A 7,838-nucleotide genomic window follows, 5' to 3' on the forward strand; every position below is an offset into this window, starting at 1 on the left:
CTCGGCCACTAAGAAAAGTCAATTCTAACCTTCTATTAGATTTAAACGTACTAAATCTGGCGGGGGCAGCTTCCCCGTTAAAGCAGCACAATACTGGAACTCCCTCCCCCCCTGCCTTAAGGGAAGATCTACTTACCTACAATTTAGATCTAATCTCATCCACTGGTTAAAGGAACATGACATCTAACCTTACTCCACTAGCATTCATTGTATATATGTCCATATATTGTATACATGTGTCTCACAGTATTTATTTGCATTTATTGTATATATTTGTCCTACCGCAGTGCATACTTACCTCTATATAACCTCCGTTCTGCCTGCTACTCATGCACACAGCATTGTAACCATGGCTGTATTTAATCCTGCGTGCTAATGTAACATAAGCTGAACAACCCTCTTAATGCCTTCGCGCCCTAATACCCTCGGGTCTGGTGTGCAATATAAATAATAAAACAAACAAACAAACTTCCCTCGTTATCCAGACTTGTGTATTTGGGATCTGATGTATCCAATGTTGCCCTGGCTAGCGTAGATCCGACGTTCTACGCTATCATACGTTCGGTTTTGGCACTATTCAAGCACATCCAGTTTTTTGATATGCAGTTTATAACAGACTCATTAACTTATCGGAGTCTCTGATGTAATTACCACTTAACTCCATCAGGAGTTCAATATGTTCCACATAGTTAGGAAACTGTATCCCCATGTTTGCCAGTTGGTTGCAGAGGTGTCTGATAGATATGTTAAACAAAGCAGGCACGCGCCCTGCGGAACTCCAGAGTGTATTTGATCCAGTTCCGAGGTGGTATTTCCTCAACACACTCTAGACTTTCTATTGCTCAAGAATGAGCAAATCCAGTCTGTAACATCCCTTGAGCAGCTTCCTGTGGTTGCTAGTGTATTCAACAGGCGTTCGTGATCTAGCAGGTCGAACGCTGCCGAAAAGCCTAATAATATTAGCAGCCCAGTCTTGCTTCTGTCCAAGGTGTCTAACATATGTGTTTGGAGATCCAACTGTGCGCTTTCTGTCCCGTGGTTTGCCCGAAAGCTTGATAGTCTTGGGTGGAGGTTACCTGAGCGTTATAGATGTTCATGTCGCTGGGTAGCAGCGATCTTATCCACAATCTTCAAGAGAAAATCCACAATCCTCAAGAGAAAGGGGGTTTAGGTAATGTGCCTCAGATTGGTTGCTTCTTTCGGGTTCAAACCAGGCTTTCTAGCAGCAAGGTTACCACAACTTCTTTCATTGTGTCAGGGCCCGAATTGTGGCTAAAGGAAGCATTAACAAAGCCTACTAGGAGAGGGATGAAAGGTTTTAAAATTCCCAGAATACGTCCGGACGGCATGACATCACCAGGGCAAGCGGTGGGAAACAGATTTTTAAGTGTTATCTCCATCTCTGCCACTGTAACAGGTTTAAAGTGGAACCTGGGTTGTTCTTTAGGATCCTCAACCACAAGCATTTCCAGTTGTGCCTCCCCGCTTGTGTGATTAACTGTTCTGGTACGAGCCAGGTTGAGTTTATCTGAAAAGGCCTGCTGATCCCTGGGAGAATCCTCATTAGAGGGAACAGAGAGGAGTGATTGAGTATTGGGCTTTTTGAGTTTCCTATAGATTTCAAAGAGTTTCGTGGTATTGTTCTCATCGCTTTCAATGCAGTCGCTAAAGAAACTCTTTTTGGTTTCAGAGATTTTTGTCTTATAGATTTTTTCCAGTGAATACCAGACTGGCTTATTTTGATCAGACTTGTTTTTTGCCCAAGCCTGCTCTATCTGTCTCCTTTCCCTTTTAAGATCAGTTAAAGCTGCAGTAAACCATTACTGATGCCACACTCCGTCTCTTATGATTTTTGATTTCATGGGGGCAACTTTGTCCATAAGTGTGTTGTAGTGTGTATCATAGGAATTCATCAACATACTTGGAGGATCTAAGTCAGTATTAGCGTCTATTGTGTTGTGATCAGGGCCCCATGTGGTGATCAGCAGGGGGGGGTGACGGGGTGAATAGAGTTGGCCCTCACTGTGCCGGGTCGCAGCACCAAAATGAGGGACACGTTAGGCCTTGTTATGGATTGCCCGCAACGGACTCTCCTCTTCCCGAGAGCATTACGGCCTTTATTAATACGTCACCACGAACGCGCGGTGACGTGGATATAACAGCGTCCATGATTAGTTGGAGGCCACTGCTTAGATCCTCTGTTTTTATCTTGTTTATATTCCTACTGAACACTATGGGTTGTTACTTTTTCTTACCGGTTCATCAGGTAACTGGAAAAGGCATTCTACAAAAGAGTGGCCCGACCAGATATATGGTTTTGTGTCAAGAGTCTCTATGGTAATGTTCTGTGATGCAATCCTGCCAAGGATATTACGTGGGTAGGTTCTTTATTATGTCCTATGATGTCCATGTACTTGAGGTGCTGCTCTTGATTTAATGCCTCCTTGTAGGCGAAGTCTCTGAACCAACGATTGAGGTTGCCTAGTACTATGGTAGAGAAGTTTGGTTTATTTAGAGTGGCCAACAGATGTACAAGTTCCTCGTTAAATCCAGGCATATCATCTGGTGGATGACATGATGGGGTATCAAACGGGTAATTAGAACTTAGCAGAGAGGAATGGTGTTAGTTCTAGTGGCATGCGTTCATACGCGTTAAACGTGGACCAGCGCAGACCAGTCCAAGCCCGCCGGTGCTAACGCGGCACCGATGGGAAGTTAAGGATGGACTCCTACTGGGAACTGCAGTCCTATAGAACTACAAAGGGAGCCACAAGTGAAAAAAGCACAACAAAAATGCCTGAAATCACAAGTGGAGGTATAATCAAAGGGAACAACGGTCAACTCGACTGAATTAGCAATTTAGCAAGGTAGGTATGATGTTATGCAACTTCTATGCAGAGCGTGTTGCATATCAGAAAAAGTAATCCCACCGGTAATCAAACTAAATTACGCATGCAGCACCTAGCAATCTGATTGAAAAGTTATTCAAGCAATGCACTGTTTCATAGGTGAAAGCAGGGGAAAGGATGTCGCGTTACATCACAAGCCTTATAATTCTATGGTTTAACGCAGCGCAATGCTACCTGCGGAAGTCTCACCCTATCCTAGGAATAAATGATCCGGAGTGGCCTCAGGTAAGTAACCAGTTTTGGGTGGTGAGCGGCAGTTCATAGGAATTCTGCAACAGGGTTTAATGCACTCAATACAATCATCAATATGGTTATAGTGACACAGTTCCTAAGGTGGGGCTAACTGTTTTTCCTTGCAGGAAGAGGGCAGCGACCAATCCCAAGATTCCAGTGATGCTACAAATGAGAGTCCTGTACCCAATGTGCACCCCCAAAGGGAAGGCAATGCTGGCTGCAATGGAGGACTGTATGCACTGTTGCGTTTTAATGGGACCCGTGGGGGAAAGAAAAAGAGGTGTGAAGCCCACCCTCTCGAACTCAGACCAAGAAAGCCATGAGTTAATGTGAGAACATGGTCTGGATGTTCAGTGGCTCTGGCCTCCATTCACAACCTCACTGCTTTGGATCCCACCAGGTGCTGGACTTCAATCTTCTCACTAAAGAAGGACCTCTAGGCCATTAAGCATGAAGAGGAAGAAGAAGAACAACCATGAAATAGCCAGAAGAAGGAGTCTTGGTGATCCAGCAAGGGTATGCAGGGAAGTAAGGAAGGGGACAAAAAACTTCAGAAGTAGCAAGACCTCTCTGCCTGCTGGTGAGTGCCATCAGCAGAGCAGCAATGTCCAAGTCCCTCAAAGGTGGTGCACTGCAAGTTACATAGCACAGGCCGCTGTGTGGTGTCCACGCACAGAGGAGTCCCCACGCCAGATGCTGCTGTCCAGCTACAGGCCAAGGCTTCTATGTGCTCCTGGGAGGCTTCCAAGAAAGCATATGTCTGTGATCTTGTTAATATCCAAATGCAACCTCCTAAAGGCAAAGGAAAATTCAGGCTGCAGGAATATGATCAGCACAAAGGATCTGTCATTTTGGCCTCACTGTCTCTTTGCCATTTATTTATTTATTAGAGTTAGGGTTACCACATTCTAGAGAGCACTAGGCTGCCGTGTACCTGGCGGGATGATTGGCAGTAAAAATATTAGTTCTTGACCTTAGAATGTAGGCCTTTGCTGTTTTAAGAGTTGCAGCCATCTGCATTGAATTGGGTTCCATGTTTTGCCATTTTGGTTTGAATGCTGCTTCCAGTTTGAATTAGGCGTAGTCCCTGCTTCATTCAAGAAGCTTTTCAAGCTGCCAAAGTGTGTGTCTGAATGTTGAGCGATGCAAACATTCATCAGAACCTTTATTGTTGCAACAAATAGACTTTGCCATTCTTTCTCATGAAGCCCTTTCCAAGAGATATGAGCATGTTGAAAAATAAAAAATGTTGTCCTTAACACTAGGAAGGCGAAAATACAATAATGGCAACAGCCATATTTTAGTGTGAACCAGGCCTCCGGTTGAGGCACTGTCAAAATATTGAACCTGGCTTTGGGTTTTACTGCCCTCTAGCGAGTTTCTGTACTACTGTGTACCATGGTGGGGTGGCCTGGTAGTGTAGAAAATACAAGTCCTTATTTATTTATTTATCTATCTATTTCTAACGTGCCGTAGCCCGTGGGCATCAGGCCATAGAGCTGCGTCTTAGCGGACATATTTTTCTGAAAGACCTTCACTTTCCTAAGAAGTTCTACTGCACTGCAACATGACAGTTTTAGCCCCGGGCATGATCAGGGAAATAAGCTAAAACGCCTACGAACAGTCTGGGTTGCCACAGATGTCTGAAGTCATGGGAGAGGACATTAGTGTGTCGACTGCCATTGCCATTAGGTGCTGATTCCACCAGTTTCAAGGTTTATGCGATGTAGTGACCAGAAAATCCAGTGGCCGAAAATACTGATTATTTTTTGCACTTTTCAATGCATTTCTGCGGCCATACTCCCCTTACAATAAATTATTACTGTAACCCACACACCACATATGTATATATGCATTGAAAAATTCATTTTTTTTTTTAAAACGGTTTTATGGCAGTGGGATTTGTGTCACTAGAAGCCCTGTTTCACTAATTACAATGATTAGGTCATCTCCATGGGGACCCACCCAGGATGCCACGTGTAATGATTAACTCATCCCCATGGGGACCCACCCAGGATATCACATGTAATGATTAAGTCATCTCCATGGGGACAGACCCAGGATGCCACGTGTAATGATTAAGTCATCTCCATGGGGATAGACCCAGGATGCCACGTGTAATGATTAAGTCATCCCCATGGGGACCCACCCAGGATGCCACGTGTAATGATTAAGTCATCTCCATGGGGATCCACCCAGGATGTCACGTGTAATGATTAAGTCATTCCCATGGGGATCCACCCAGAATGCCACGTGTAATGATTAACTCATCTCCATGGGGATAGACCCATGATGTCACGTGTAATTATTAAGTCATCTCCATTGGGCTACACCCAGGATGCCACGTGTAATGATTAAGTCATCTCCTTGGGGATAGACCCAGGATGTCACGTGTAATGATTAAGTCATCTCCTTGGGGATAGACCCAGGATGTCACGTGTAATGATTAAGTCATCTCCATGGGGATCCACCCAGGATGTCACGTGTAATGATTAAGTCATCTCCATGGGGATACACCCAGGATGCCACGTGTAATTATTAAGTCATCTCCATGGGGATCCACCAAGGATGCCACATGTAATGATTAAGTCACACACATGGCTGGGTGGGTCCATGGGGATCCATCCAGGATGTCACGTGTAATGATTATGTCATCTCCATGGGGACCCACCCAGGATGCCACGTGTAATGATTAAGTCATCTCCATGGGGATCCACACATGATGTCATGTGTAATGATAAAGTCATCTCCATGGGGATAGACCCAGGATTCCACGTGTAATGATTAAGTCATCTCCATGGAGATAGACCCAGGATGTCACGTGTAATGATTAAGCCATCTCCATGGGGATACACCCAGGATGCCACGTGCAATGATTAAGCCATCTCCATGGGGATACACCCAGGATGAAACGTGTAATGATTAAGTCACAGTTGGGTGTCCTGACCCACGTTTGAGCTATCATGCTGCAACATTTGGTGCTGTGGGCTTAGAAAATCCAAGATGGCCAAAAAGCCCACAAGTGCGACAGAATCCAGGAGAACCACGCAGTTTGTGCACACACCAAAATGGTTACCTCACTTGCCACCCACCAGTGTAAAGAAAGATCTTTGTTAACAAAATCCACTGTTACTGATGTCAAAAAGTTGCTGAAATCGTGGCTCACCGGACCACTTTAAAGATGCAACCCTTTTTGTGGGGTTCCACATAACCATTTTACTGTAAGGAGCCCCATCAAAACAATGTTAAGCAAGGATTTACTACCATGTAAGAACCATTCCTGTTTGGAATGCATTAATCCAAGAAAAATCCCCAAAATGGTTGCATTACCAGTACTCACCACTATCAGAAAGCCGGCGGTTTAAAACAACACCAGACTTTTTTTTTGTGTAAAACTGAATAAATGAACCCAAAGCAGGCCAAAGAAAGACTTACTGAGAGGTGGATACAATGTAAAGTTATATTCTGAAGTGACTTGAAGGTTTATAACAAGACTGGCTGAGCTGTGGATTTCAGCAGTTTAAGTAAATTTGGACTGAAAGACACTAAAAATCGAAATGTTTAAAAGAAATGAGTGACCTACTTTTGAGTGTCACATAGGTTGCAATTGTTGAAATGTCATAGTTTTAAACTTAGAATCAGCATTCTAGCTGCATATGTAAAAATGGTTAGTTTTATTTGAATGCAGAAAACTGGGTAACTAAAAGTGACATTAGCTGGGGCCTGGCTTAAGGAACTGGATTCTGCTTGACAACTTCCCCCCAATTGGAGTGAAACTGGATCCACAGCAGTTCCCAGGCCTAGCTGCCTTTTGCTGTTCCCACCAAAAGGGATATGACACTTCTCTGATTGAATTACCAAGGGACTGCTAGAGACTAAACATAGGACCCAGGCAGAGGGTTTATTGAAGTGGCCATAAATGGCTTCCTCTTGAACAATGGGCCTTCCAGGGACCAGGCAGATGGTTTATTGCAGGGGTCATAAAAATGGCTTCCTCTTGGCAGAAACTGGGAGGGGGAGAAACTGGAGACAGAGGCTGAGCTTGAAGAAACTGGACAAACTGGTTTCTTCACCATGTGACTTGGGAAACCACACCCCCTGTAGCCAGAATATGGTTTTAGAAAAAGATGAATAACTCATAGTACGGACTTGTCATAATTATTTAAATGATACCATAATTCTTGTGATTTTTCTGCCCACATTTTAAGAGGTTTTTAGAACCGGTGGCATGATCTGGGGGCAAACTAGCATTTAAGAGGGTATTACTTAAAATGTCTGCATGTGAAAATTCTGATACTTCGTCAATTAATGCCGGCATGCCTTGCACACATTTGGGTAAATTTGAGTAAGAATCTGATATTGGTAACCTGACCAAAAAGTGAAATATGTTGCCATTTCTCAATGCAAGCTCTCAGGAAGAGCAGATTTGGACAGGGTATATCTCAGGTGATATGTGATGGGTGCATGTAATTTCAAACCACTGTGTATCTATGAAGTGTGCATTTTGATCAAATATAGATTTTGTGGGCAAACTGACCAGGGGAGGATCCTCTGACCTATAAAACCTACAGCAACACTCTGACTCACAGTTCCTTCCCCAATCATGGGAGAGGGGAGAATTGGGCCAATCTGCAGTAGAGGGAGTGGCTGGCTAGTGTTGCTGCACACACCCAATTTCAAAACACATAAAAGCAG

This window comes from Ambystoma mexicanum, chromosome 10 (genome assembly GCF_040938575.1).
Source record: "Ambystoma mexicanum isolate Mex_15411 chromosome 10, UKY_AmexF1_1, whole genome shotgun sequence".
Taxonomy (NCBI): Eukaryota; Metazoa; Chordata; class Amphibia; order Caudata; family Ambystomatidae; genus Ambystoma; species Ambystoma mexicanum.